Raw genomic sequence first — 14,920 nt, forward strand, 5'->3', positions numbered from 1 at the left:
ACATTCCTAGTTCAGGCATCTATTGTTTCCCTTGAACAACTTTATCATTTTGATATCATGTATAAAACATTAGTTACCTTGGTAACAGCTTAAGTATTATGTATGGTCAAGATGGGTTACAAAACCACAATTCAAGTTAAAGCAATTGTATGACTTTTTATGCACATTTACTTACATGAGAAAATCATCATGCTTCCCCTTGATGTTCAATATAGTATATATCATTTATGACAAGTTAAAACAGTAATGTTATAAACAAGCCCATGTTATTAAACTGAGTGTCTATTGTCAATTTAATACTATTTGTTCAGAATATGATTGTTACATTCTTTGACATTTCAAGTTCAGGCTTCTATTGTTTCTCTTGAACAACTTTGTCAGTTTGATGTCATGTATAAAACATTAGCTACCTTGGTAACCACTTAAGTATTATATATGGTCAAGATGGGTTGCAAAAACTACAATTCAAGTTAAAGCAATTACAAGGGGAAGCATGATGATTTTCTTATGCTACACCTAAAGAAGCCTCAATCCCTCCTAGCTACATGCTCTGGGACGTAAACCTTGTCATCACAATAAACAGGGCATGCTGGAGGAATAGATTCTTGTCCCAGAGACTTCCCATACTCTGGAACAAGTTACCCATCTATGTCAAGCAAAGTTCCTCATTAGCACTCTTCAAGAAAAATCTTGATGAGTGGATGGATAATAGGAAATATAGCCTGGGGATCACTTCTGTGGCTCTGCTCAACAGGGGCACAGGAAAATAACTTTCTTGGGTGGCGTAAGCCAGGGAACCTTGTTGGCTAGGCTTTCTTAGGCCCTTGGGCTGATAGACTAGTACCTACCTATGAACCTATGACTTGTTATGCATATTTACTTATATAAGAAAATCGTCATGCTTCCCCTTGATGTTCAATGTAGTGTATGTTATATATAACAAGTTAAGACAGTAGTGTTATTATACAGAAGCCCATGTTATTAAATCCTATCTTTAATATCTAAATTCAGCAGACTGCTTCATCTTATATGACAATTATATATTTTATGTCTAGATTTACTAAAGTCATACATAACATAACTACTTTGTGTGTGTGTGTGTGTTTTTTTTTTTTTTTTTGGCTGTTGCTTAGTTATTTGAGAGACCACAAGCTGTAATGCTTATTCTTATTATTAGCTCCTTCCAAGCATGTGTATACAGTCCATAGACTTTAAATTATGAGACCCTTCTAGTTTCTTATTTGTTATAAGTATATTTCCATTCTTACATACACACAAATCAGTACTTCAAGCATGGGCAACAATGCCCATCTAGTTTTGCCAGAATACCATTCACTAGTTCATGTGGTGTGTTTCCAGGCTGTTCTTAAAATATCCAAACCAATATTTGTCCTGTTCCATTTTACCAGCCTGTTCCATGTAGTGGCCAGTCTGACAGTGAACCACTCAACACACCTTCCATTCCCACAGATATTTCCATGAAGGAAATCTGATGATTGTCTTGGACTTCGCGGCAACCCCAAACACCCTTAGAATCAGCTATCCCCATATGCCCAACACATCCAAGCATGCTCACCTCCCAGACCACTGTAAAAGGTACTGCACAAGATCAAGTGCTGTTAGTCTTTCACAGTAACTCAGACTTCCACTCTTATTTAAGTCCTTCATGTGTTTGTACCAAAATACATTTTAAATATAAAATTGTGCTTATTATTTATTTATTTTTTTTCAAGAATCAACTTAATGAGCTAAACTAAGTGTTGGGAGACTATCAATATGTGTACATGTGGTTTAAAACACCCCTTTTATTATATATTTTTTTAAACCAAAAACTTAATTGCTGAGAGTCATCTCGGGGGCTCCTCAGAGCCGTTAAGCATTATCATCACTCTGTCTCTGTTACCATAGCAACCTGGGAACGTCTGTTTCTGTTAGTATGTCTGTGTACTGCATACCAGAGGCTTGAGATGCACATGAAGCAAAGCTCCAGTTCACTGCAACTTCAGACCTATTTTCCCTCCCTTTCAGTGAGGCAGTAGCCAGGAAAAGAATGGAGAGCAAACAGATAAAAAAAAAAAATCCTCCCAACAAGCCGCCACAATGAGAGATAACACATTCTTCCAGCCTTCCCACCTCTCACTCAGCAGTTGTATAAACAAACTATTCTCTGCCAAAATACCCCAAATCATAGTTTTATCTGCCCTCTTCCCCTGGATCCAGGCTAAAGCACCAAATGTCTCTTCCTAATACACAAGCATCAGTAAACCTTGATCACAAGCCACAACCCACAGCTTCACAGAGACGAAAACAGCTGCCAGACACAGCTGCATCCACACACACCATGTTAGGTTTAATCAAACAGCACTCAAAGCTATGATGCCTGCCATAATTGAAATTAACTATGTTTAGACAGAATAATAATGACATTTGTACTAGCTGCCAGACAGGGCTGCATCCATGCACACCATATCAGGATTGATCAAACAGCACTCATAGCTGTGATACCTGCCATAACTGATATTAGCTATATTTACACAGAATAATGATGACATTTGTACTAAGAGCTTGTTACTATTATTTAACCAGGATATACATGACATTTCTAAATCATACTTTAACTGAAGAAGGCATTAGTCTCCATGACAGCATTTATTTTTCAAAACACTCCACTGTTACTGCTATTATATATTATGTTAATTTGTTACATTTGAGTCTGAACTCTGATGAATGGTACCTTGTTGAATTAGTTAATTAATTACTTAAATTATTATAAGTAAAATCAATGAAAAATGAACAAGATAAGTACTCATTGAGCTCAAGTAGGGGAATAGAAGCTTCTATGTTTGTACTGTATGTTGCTTTGTTTGGCTTATATATTATGTAAATAGTAACCCATCTTGACCTACCTTTGTTTGTGAATAATTATTGGACTCTTTGAACATTCTGAGTAAATCATTACTGTTTCTCACTTGTTTAAGAAACACTCTTTTTTTTTAATAAAAACAGATGACAAGTGATGTACCATATCGGTTGATACTTTGAGAGATGTAGTTGTAAGAGTTATTTTTTTGGGACAGCTATCTTGGAATCAGTTTTTTGTTTCTTCTTTCTAGCATCAGTCTATGGATTTGTTTCCTTTATTCTTTTAAGAGTAGGGGGCATCCATTCCATTTCTTCTGGAATCGACACTATGTTGTTGTTTTTGATGAATATAGTAGCTTCTTCCAAGTCATTAAAGGTTCTCATTTCATTGGCAAAAAATATTTTTATCTTGGTTGGAAAGGCCAGCTGTGCTTTAATGTTGTTTTGTTTCAACAGTTTTATGACTGGCCAGACTTTTTTCCTTTGTTTTGGTATTCTGGAAGAATAATCACTGTCAAACCTTATCAGGCTTTGATTGTATTTTAAGGGTGATTTTCTCCAAGCAGATTTTAATATTAGTTCCTTGTCCAGAAATTAAAGAAATTTTATAACTATGGATCTAGGTGGCATATTTGTTGAGTTAGAAGCAGGTTTCCTCAGCGCTCTATGCGCCTTTTCAATTTATTTATTTATTTATTTATTTATTTTACATTTGTTAACCGGGCTAGTCTAGCTGGATATATGTCCATTTTCAGTAGAGGCCTGGGGAGAAAAGCTCCAAGCATGAACGGTGCAAAAGTTAACAATGTATAGGCATAAGAAGGATTCCAGAATAATTTAGTATTAGTATTAAAAAGGGAAATTCATGATACATTATTGAACTACAACAGTTAACAATTTATAAACATACATAGCTATCATAGAGAGTAAATAAAAATACATTTCAAATTATAGCAAGTTTAATAGAGACTCTACTAACTGATAATTCATCACACAGTAGAAGGTATGTGCAAGTCTCAGGTAGGGAGGAGAGGACAAGTGGTGTATACATCATTCAAAAGATGGAGAAGTAATATGAATTGGATAGTTAAATAAAAGGAGTAGGGAAAAGGGGTAATTAAAAAATAAAAGTTGAGAGACCAATGTCAGTCAGGGTTAGTGCATGGACAAAGCCAATGAGTTTTTAGATGTTCTTTTAGGTGTTTTTTAAAAAGAGAAGTAGATGCAAGGGTAGATATTTCCGCAGGAAGCTGGTTCCAGATTTTTCCTGCAGTGTTTGAGAAGAGAGAATCCCCAGCTTTGTTATTAGCTTTATTAGAGGAAACTAGAAGCTTATTAGCAGAGTGGAGTGTGAATAGATTTGTATAGGGTGTAATTAGATTAGTGAGGATAGGTGTGTTGTTAGGGTGGTGTAGGATCTTTTGAGTAATAAGTAATTGTTGACAGAGTATATGGTTTTTCAATTCTAGCCATCCTAGTTGTTTGAGGTTAAGGCAGTGGTGAGTTTTAAAGGGGGAGCTTGTGATGAATCTAGCTATGCTATTATAACAGGTGGAGAGTTTCAAGAGATTAGTTTTGGATAGGTTAGTATAAATGATAAAGGCATAGAAAAGGGTAGAAATGAGGTGTGTTTGGGCAATAGTTTTCTTAGCAGAAGGGGTAAGGAAGGCTTTGATTCTATAGAGGGTACCAAGATTTTTATTAACAGACTTTATAGTGGAGTTGATGTGTTCGTCAAAGCTGAGATGATTATCAATAGTTACACCTAGAAGGCGGGTTGTAGTATCTGGGGTAATGATAGTACCATTGTTGGAGGTTAAAGAGAGGAATGGAGTAGGTGATTTGTGAGTAGGGGTGAAAAGCAGTAATTTAGTTTTTTTAGGATTTAGGAGGAGGCAGTGTTGCGTAAACCAGTTTTCAACATTTTGAAAAACAGTTTGGGTAAGAGAGTGTAGAGTGGCTATGTTCTTGGCGGTACACATTAAGGTGGAGTCATCAGCGTATTGAAGACATGTGGCAATTCCAATGCAATACATATTCCAAATGAAAGACCATCTTTCAAGTCTAAAAATTCAGGAATCCAGGTTGTTAAGAATGAAATAATGTCTTCTCCTTCAGTGTTTTCAGGCAGACCAAAGATCCTTATGTTGTTTCTCCTTTCCCTGTTTTCTAAGTCATCTATTTTGCTAAGCAGCCATGCATTCTGTTTAAGCAGAAATTCTTTTTGGAATTCCTCCTCTTTGAGTCTTCCTTCAATGTCATTTAGAGAAGTCTCTATATTTGTTATTTTTGTATGGTGTTGCTGTAATAGTTCCTTAAGAGTATCAGTCTGTTTTTGAGAATTTAATTTGAGGTTTCCTAACTCATTTTAAAGCCATCCATTTTCAAAGATAGTTCCTGTAAGGTAGATGTCATCAACTGCAGTTCTTTTTTCAAAGCAGCATCTGGATGAGAATTCCTTGAGTTGTTCATATTCAGTGACTCGATATATCTCCAGGTTACTTGACAGGAAAATGTTTGTATATTTCCACCAAAATTTAAATGTATGTAGTTTAGTAGTTTATCTATAGATTTATTATGTTTTAAACTTGAAAATAATAAAATGTTCCTATATTATCATACTAGTTTATGGAGCTCTCAAAATTCACTGCTCTCAGTTGGCCATCTAGGCTCTGCCCCCCACTGAGAACCTGATGCCTTGTTGTTTGATATTGCAACTTCTCTCTTTGCCTGTTTGTCAGCCAACTAGTATTCCTTCCTAGCCTGCCTGGTCTGTCTTTTCTATCTCCCACTCTTTCCTGGTCTCCTTCTTTCTTTTGATGACTTCCTGGACTTCTGTATTCCACCACGAGCTCCCTTTCCATACCTGTTCGGTACCTTTTATACATGCTCTTTTGAGGCACTGCCTTTCTTCTTCAATTCAACTTAATTCCACATCATGTTGAGGTGCTAGAGTCCTGAGTAATTCCTTGAACTGTTGTGTTTTCTCTCCAGTCAACTTCCAGGTCTTCAGCCTAGTCTCTGTTGACCTTAGATCCTTCTTTGACTACTACTTGCAGCTGATTGTGGCAATAAGTGGTTTATGATGTGTGCCGACTGTTTCACTGGGGATGACTGCAATCATTGATTCTACTCCAGTGCCCTTTCCTTACTAGGAGAAAGTCTATCTGAATTGCATGTTGGCCACTCTTGCATGTGATCTCTTGTGTCTCTGTTTCTGAACCATGTATTGGCTATCGTCAAGCCATTTTCCAGACAGAAGTGCAAAATGGCCTTCCTTCATTACTCCTGTTGTCCCAATAAGTGCATTCAGGTCACCCATTATCAACACCAATTTCTGTTGTCCTGCTTTAACTAGTAGGTCCTGCAGCTGCACTCTGAATATACTGTTTTAATAATTATCACAATCCTGCTATGGGGCATAGGTTGAGATTATGAATACTGCTCTGTCATTACACTGGATTTGAATTTCCATGAGCCTGTCACTACTTCTGATGACATTCCATCAGTGAAGCTCAGAATGTTAAGACTTGCTAAAGTACTATAATTAAAAGATGATGTAATCAGGATAGTGTGTGAGACTCTGTGCAGACCACCATGACAGTAATCCAAGTACAAAGGCACATAAGCTAACTATTCCTTGGTTTCACAAGCTGCCGTCACAAAGCCGCTGCATGTTCCAAACTGCATGGGTGAGAATATTTATTCTAATAATGTTTATCATAATGTCCAATAGGCAAAAGTTTCCAAAAGGTAACTATCCCAGTGGTATGATATGACTCAGTTCAATGGAAATCATGTTTTCAACTACCTTTGTTTGTCTAAAGCTGTCTCACCATAACCAGCCCAATGTTAGTGATACTTTATTTATTCTCATTCTAGGGCTGTCCATGCATGCTTAAATTGCATGGCACATCACAGTCTGGAAAATAAGCTGTCTTAAATGGCACTATCACTGTCAGCACTACTGTTCCTTTGTCTAGATAAAATGCAAAGTATTGTTTTTAAAATAATTTTAAGGTGAAAAAAAAACATACAGCCTATTTCCATTATCAAAACAATTATTAATGAATTCACACCACAGCATCAAAGCCCTAAGAATAATTGTATTCCTCATAATACACCTTGTAATAATCTGTGTAGAAGATGTACCTGACAGACATGCGTGCACACACGCACACACACACACACACACACACACACACACACACACACACACACACACACACACACACACACACACACACAACTGCAGCTTTGCAAATTTGTTTTTCTTAAATTTTTAATAGGTTTCTCCTACTTAGTAATGTGTCGATATTTTTAAGTTATCATTGTTTTCCTTGTTTCTTGTCCTTAAAAATAATTCATAGTGACAACGTCTGCAGTGCCTAAGCATACTAAACCTCCATGTACAATCTGAAAGGGAGCTTGGCTAAAACCTACAGTGCAGGAATTACGTGGAGTCATACAAGTATCTAGTTTCATTTCAGGTCTGTTATATGTCCCCTGTTCTCCTTTAGCCATCAACTCTGCTTTCAAACAACTAATTACGAAGCAATCTATTTAAGTACATTTACTTAAAGCTCTACCCTGCATGTTTAGTGTTGTACAGTGAATGCAATGTCATACATTACACAAGAGATGTTAGTGGCAATATATAAGATGAACTAGACAAAATGACCTATCAGCACAGTTAAATGCCAACATAGTCATTTGAAAGACTCTTAGTAAATACTAGTCCATTTACTACAAAATAGATTTAGGAATCAGAAGATACAACATGGTGTGCAGAATGTCATGTCACCTCTTTTCATATTTTGCATTTCCTGCTGAGAAAAGTATAATGTTTTTACACAGGATACAGAAGCAGTATAATTTCTGTCATACCAGGAAACACTTTGCGTACTCTGCAACATGACTAGAGATGTATAAGGCACTTATAATATGGCATGAATAAAATGATTCCACCCTTTAACTTAATCTGTTTACATCTATATATTGAGAAGTTATGTACCTACCATAACGTTCCATGTTAGTTGTCTTCTCTCGCCTTCTTTCTTGCTTGATGGGTTCGGAGCCGATCCTCGGCTCCGACTCGGCACTTTGCTAAGCTCGAGAGTCACTTTTACCAGCTCGAGGCAGCCCCATATCCCATGATGCAAGGCGGTAAGTACCCAGATCTCGTTTGTTGTCTATAGGCAATAACACCTAGCATAAATAACTTCCAAAGGAAGAAAGAAGGAGAGAAAAGGCCTGAAGGATGGTTGAAGGACCAGCACTGTATGGTCTTCAGAAGTATACTTCCATGTAGAGAGAAAGGTCTGTCCAGGCCAGGGGGAAGGAGGGAGGGTCGCAAGAAAGAAGGCGAGAGAAGACAACTAACATGGAACGTTATGGTAGGTACATAACTTCTCAATGTTAAGTTGTCAATCTCGCCTTCATTCTTGCTTGATGGGACCGCGTTCCTAGCACCTCTATACGGGGTGGCTCAATGGAACAGACTCTTGAGAACTGTAGAGCCAAAACTGGCTCTGTCCGTGGAGGCCAAATCCAATTTGTAATGGGAAACAAAGGTATGAGGAGTGGCCCAAGTGGCTGCTGCACAAATAGTGTCTAATGGAAGTCTAGCTTGAAAAGCTGTGGAAGTGGCTAAGCTTCTGGTTGAATGCGCTTTAGGTTTCGAGCACAGCTGTTTTCCCCTGAGCTGATAAATTTCAGAGATGACAGAAGAAAGCCATCTAGATAAGGTCACTTTTGAGACAGGAAGGCCTTTCTTGTTATCAGCATAAGAAACAAAGAGCTGATCGGATTTCCTGAATTGTTTTGTTCTGTCCAAATAATATCTGAGTTGGCGGTGAACATCAAGATAATGTAATTTTTGTTCCGATCTGTTTGAGTAGTTTGGGAAAAATACAGGGAGATCAATAGCCTGATTCAAATTAGTCTTTGAGGCGACCTTAGGCAAGAAGGTCAGATTAGTTCTCAATGATACTCTGTCTTTGTGGAAGACTAAATAGGGGGGGGCGAACAGATAGAGCATGAAGTTCAGACACCCTCCTAGCCGATGTAATAGCAACCAGGAATAAAGTTTTCCATGAAAGAAATTTCAGGGAACATGAAACAGCTGGCTCGAAGGGAGGAAGAATCAAGGATGTCAGCACTAAATTTAAGTCCCATTGAGGAGGAGGACTCCTGATTGGAGGCTTCAGGAGAAAAATTCCTTTTAGGAAGGCTCTACAAAGCCTGTGGGACATAATGTTGTGGTCTGCGAACCCGACATGAAAGTTCGAGATAGCAGCCAACTGAACTTTGACCGTGGAAGAAGAGGAGCCCGCGTGAAAGATTTCCGCTAAGAAATCCAAAACTGCTTGTACTGGAGCAGTAAAGGGATCAATATTTTTAGCTTTTGCCCAACAAGAAAAACGTTTCCATTTGCTAGTATAAATCCTCCTAGTGGAGGATTTTAGGGAAGCTACTATGATGTCTCTAACAGGATTAGAGATCATAGGAAGCCTGACTAAGGACGGAAGTGGAGCAACCATGCTGTGAGGTTGAGAGAAAGGATAGACCGGTGCAGCTGACCCGATTGGTGAATCAGAAGATCTGGCACTGGGTCCAGATGCCACGGCTGCACCAAAAGGTGACGATAGAGGAACGGAAACCAAATTTGTTGAGGCCAATAAGGAGCAATGAGAATCATTTTGGCTCTCAAAACGGTGGCTTTCTGGATTACTTGTGGAATCAGCGGAAAGGGAGGAAAGGCATAAAGAAGTCCCTGGGGCCAATCCTGGGTCAGAGCGTCTCTGGGGGGATGGCCTCGCAGTGGGAAGAGAGAGAAGAAGTCTGGGCATTTGCTGTTTTGGGGAGTAGCAAAAAGATCGCAACATGGGCGGTCCCATTCTAGAAAAATCTCCTCCACTATAGATTGTTTGAGAGACCACTCGTGAGGCATGAGAATAGCTCTGCTCAATCTGTCCGCTAAAATGTTGGTTTTCCCAGGGATATGTGTTGCTACCAGAAACCGATGAGAGGAGATCGCCCATTGCCAAAGTCTGGGCGCTTCTCGACACAAGGGGTAGGACTTGGTTCCACCCTGTTTGTTGATATACCATACTACAGACATGTTGTCTATGTGGACTGCAATTGTCCCCAAGGGAAGAAAGTCGTTGAGGGCTTGCAACGTTAAAAGCACTGCTCTCATCTCTAGGACATTTATGTGCAGGTGGTATTCGAACGGTTGCCACGTCCCATGAACCATCCTGCCCTGATAATGACCCCCCCACCCGATCAGGGAGGCGTCCGTTGTGACAGTGGCTACCGGGGCTGGGGGTACAAAGGGTCTGCCTTGGTGAATCTGGGGAGAAGTAATCCACCATGAAAGATGATTCTTGCAAATCTGTGTCACCAGTATTTGGTGACGCATCGGAAGTTGTTGGTAAGACCACTGAGTGAACAACATCCACTGAAGCAGGCGCATGTAGAAGCGGGCCAGGGGAAGAAGGGTAATGGCCGCAGCCATGAGGCCCAACACCTTTAGAACCATTCTGGCCTGCACTTTCTTGCTGGCTAGAATGATCCTCACGTGACTTTGAATGTCTGAGATTCTTTGATCTGTGAGGATAGCTGACATCCGAACAGTGTTTAAGTTTGCGCCTATGAAAGTAATAGACTGGCAGGGCAATAAGGAGGATTTTTCGTAGTTGATCGAAATTCCCAATTGACCGCAAAGATTTATTGTGTAATCCCTGGCTTGAAGAAGTTGATGCCTGGTGGTGGCTGAAAGGAGCCAGTCGTCTAGATACGGAAACACCTGGAATCCTTGACGTCTCAGGTGAGCCGTGACCACTGCCATACATTTGGTGAACACTCTGGGGGCTGTAGTGAGACCAAAGGGCAGGGCTCTGAATTGGAAGTGACTGGACCCCAGCTGAAAGCGGAGAAACCTTCTGGAGCGCCTGTGAATTTTTATGTGATAGTACGCATCCTGAAGATCTATTGAGCATATCCAGTTGTCCTTCTCTAGGAAGGGCAGAATTGACTGAAGTGTGACCATTCGGAATCTTGTCTTTCTCACAGACTTGTTGAGTCTGCTGAGATCCAATATTGGTCTCCAGTCTCCCGTCTTTTTGGGGACCAAAAGAACCTTGAGTAGATTCCGGCTCTGAATGGTCTGTTGTAACTGGCTGAATGGCTCTTTTTTTGTAGAAGTTTGAATACTTCTAACTCTGCAATTTCCCTTAGACCGGGTGGTACATCTGGAAGGGAATTTGAGTGAGAAAAAGGACTTTCCTCGAAAGGAATTTTGTAACCCTCGGATATGATCGACTGTACCCATCTGTCTTGAGTGAGGGAATGCCAGGCTTCTGGGTACAGTGATAGTCTTCCCCCGACTGCCTCCAAGGATGGACAGTCGGGCAACATCTCAGGGATGCTGAAAGGGCTTGTCAGAGAGAGGCTCTCTGCTTCCCTGGTTTTGTGGACCCCCTCTGCCTCTAGAGTGGCGTCTGTTATTGTTACCCCCTCTGACTCTAGGGGTAAACTGACCACTTGTATCCAGTGTGACTCCTTGGGATTTGCGGAACCACATTTTGCCACCCTTCTGTCCTTTAGGGTAAGGTCTAGAAGGGGTGGAAAAATGGACCCCTATGGCAGAAAGAGTCTTGCCGTCCTGCTCACACCTGGTCAATGTTTCCTTCACTTGAGGGCCAAACAAAGCTGACCCATCAAAGGGAGAGTTTGTGAAGGATGCCTTAAAGGGATCTGCAAAATTACAGAGCCGCATCCAGGTTTGGCGTCTAAGAGCCACACCTGTACCTGTGGCCCTACTCACTCCATCTGCTGCATATGATATCAGTCGCATGGAGGAGTTAGCAATAGAATTAAGGGTTCCTAGCTGCGAAGCAATTTTTTCTTGAGCCCCTGCAGCTGTGGGATCCTGTACTACTTCACCTAGCTCCTTAAGGATGTCCCTTTGGAGTCTGGTGAAGTGACATAAGTAGTTCAGCGAGCACATAGCAAAGGTCGCTGAAGAAAACATCCGCTTACCATACCTATCCATGGTCCTAGAGTCCTTATTAGGAGGATGGACAGGTACGGAAGGATCTGCAAGTTCCTTCTTAGTAGCAGCCGCCACCACCATGGCATCAGCAGGGACACCTTTCGTAAGGAATTGCTTGCCCGAAGGGGCAGTAATAAATTTAGAAGGCCTCCTAGGAACTGGCTCTACAGAGTCAGGAGCAGCCCACGTCTTTCGAGCAATAACCTGCATAAGGGGGTCGAAAGGCGGAGACACCCAGGAGGTGAAGGGCCGAGATCCAAACGCCTCCAGGTATACCGACTCATCCTCAGAGGGATTATTGGAGGGCCAGTTTCCCCTCTGTTTAAGGAGTTCTAGGATGTCTGAAAAGGAGACATCCTCAGAGGGGGATCTTGGGGATCCCTCCGACTCATCTAAGTCGGTATCTGAAGTGATAGACTCGGGGGAGTCTACGTGTTTCCTCTTACAAGTTCTCTTCCGCGGCGGATCCCCTGACTGATCAGGAGAATCCTCGGAAGAGGGGGTTCTTCCCAGTGGGGAAACCTGAGGCAGAGGATCTCTGGGTCTGGGAGCAAGAGAGATGGCAGAGATATCGACAGGCACCGTAGAGGGAGGAGCTAAGGGAACAGACTGCTGGCTGAGTCCAGTGGCCAGCACACTCTTCATCACCTCGAAGGCTCCCCTCCCAGGGAGGTCCGAGAGAACCCGTTCCGAAGAAACCGGAACTCCAGGGTCCACTGAAAGGGAAGGCTCCGAGGCAGATGTCGGAGCCGAGCTCACCAAGGCCGAGGCTCCAAGGGGAAGAGTGGGGTCGGACAAGGGTCCGATGCCACTCACCCCCTCAGAGGAGAGCAGGGAAGCCCGACCACCGAATCCCTCTAAGGAAGGTCTAGAAGAGGAGATAAGAGTAGAGGCTGAGGGAGCAGAAGGGGGGGGGGTATCTGTCCCTCAGCCATAGCAGAAACTATTCCCGAAGACTCCAGCTCCAAACTCTGAGGTAGAGTCGAAGGAGGAACTGCAAGGGGGTGTGGACTAATAGTCATCTGTTGAGACGGACTATGTAGCATCTGGGCCAGTGCCTGTGATTTTAATAATCTACTGACCACCCTCTCTAAATCATGGTCAGAAAGCCTGGATGACCTAGATGATCGGCTCCAATGGCTCCGTTCCGAGAGGAGAGGTGAGGCCGGAGCCGAGAGTATCGGTTCCAAGGAAGGGGACCTGGACCTCTTCCTCGAAGGAACCATTAGAGCAGACGAACCCATGGATGCAGTCGGAGCCGAAGACTTTTCGGCACCGACAGAAGGTCTCGATGCATCGGCTCTGGCCGGGGCCGATACAGACATAAAGGTAAGGGTGTCAGAGCCAGTCGGCGCCGACACCGAAGCCTGAGCCACATGGTGGTCGGAACCAATCGGAGCCAACACCGATGTGACCGAACCAGTATCGGCACCGATAGCTATTGGTGCCGAAGGTTTGTGCAAACCAGGATCGGCTCCAGCTGGAGCCGATCTCGACTCTGAAAGAGTCAGAACCGAGGCCGCAGGCTTAGACACAGAAGCCTGGGCCTTGGAAGACTTGTAAGTCTTACTCGGAGCCGACTTAGCCGGAGAGCCCTCCGGTTTAAGTAGGCCCCTTAAAATCAATTTGTTTCTCCTCTCCTGCAGGACTCTCTGGCTAAAGAAATGACAAATTGCACAGGAGTCCTGCAGGTGGAGAGGTCCCAGGCAGTATAGGCAAGAAGTGTGACCGTCTGTCAGAGACATCTTCTGACAGCACGAGTCACACTTCTTAAAGCCTGAGACCCTTTCCTTGGACATGGTTGCAAAAACACACACAACACAGTCCCAAGAACCAGTTATCCCAAAAATAATAAGATAACTAACCTCTCACACACACACACACACACCCTAACAAGGGGGGGATGGGAGGGGAGAAGGCCTGACTAAAAAGATTAAGGAGTGAGGGATTTTCTAGTCAGAAAGGGACTTAATCTAAACTAAAAACGTTAAATATAACGTTTTAAAGTAAAAAAGGGGCAAAAATAGTATTATTTAAAACACTTACCAGGAGCTGGCAAAAGGAGGACCTCATCAGCGAAGCGGCAAACGAGATCTGGGTACTTACCGCCTTGCATCATGGGATATGGGGCTGCCTCGAGCTGGTAAAAGTGACTCTCGAGCTTAGCAAAGTGCCGAGTCGGAGCCGAGGATCGGCTCCGAACCCATCAAGCAAGAATGAAGGCGAGATTGACAACTTAACATCTGAAGTTATAGCTATTTTGTATTGTGCTAGAAAGTACTCCCCAAAATACTGTTTGATGCATAGGTGATCCACTTAATAACAGTAGTAATATTTCCAAAATTTGGACTATATATATATGAAATAACACTGTTATGCATGTCACTGAAGGCATTTGTGTTGCTTTGTGCTTCACACTATGCAAAGATGTAGCATATTTCACATGATAACACCTTTCTGCACTGTTCTTCCTTTCTTGTATTTCATTTTACTGAAATATAAGCAGCCTCAAATTGCAGAGCAGAATGACAAATGTAAGTGTGTGAGCTACTTCTGTATGTATATTTGATTTAACTAGCTAGCTATTTTCTGTATTAGTAGGACCAGTTTCATTAGAATAATTCTGATCACTGCACTTCTCTTTCAGTTCACTTATGTAGTTCTGTCATCAAAATATCCTCTTTATAAAATTGTGACCACTGCGACAACAGCCTATGATATGAATAAACAAGCAAAATGCCATATGCGGACAGTAGTCAGTAAAAAGATAAGTAAATAAATAAAAACTGGTGGACTGCTTTCAGAACCTATCACTGGTATGAAAGAAGGTAACAAACTTACCAAAATAAGGAATACAAATGTGTACACTTTCTAAAAGCTATTTTGAGAAAATTACATCAGTAGTACTATAGTACTTTAGAATGTTTTCAACATCTTTCCATATTCTTTCATGCAGTACTATTTTTCATTACTAGCAATGTTATACACTGAAATCACTCT

The 14,920-nt window shown here is 41.7% G+C and overlaps 1 protein-coding gene across 1 annotated transcript in view; it reads right to left on the reverse strand.

Moving 5' to 3' along the window:
- LOC122793530 (bifunctional heparan sulfate N-deacetylase/N-sulfotransferase 3-like) overlaps positions 1-14,920 on the reverse strand; it is a 1,344,847-nt gene that overhangs the window by 1,272,936 nt on the left and 56,991 nt on the right. The gene's annotated exons all lie outside the window — the stretch shown is intronic.

Source organism: Protopterus annectens, chromosome 2.part0 (genome assembly GCF_019279795.1).
Source record: "Protopterus annectens isolate FY-2018-M chromosome 2.part0, PAN1.0, whole genome shotgun sequence".
NCBI classification, from domain to species: Eukaryota; Metazoa; Chordata; order Ceratodontiformes; family Protopteridae; genus Protopterus; species Protopterus annectens.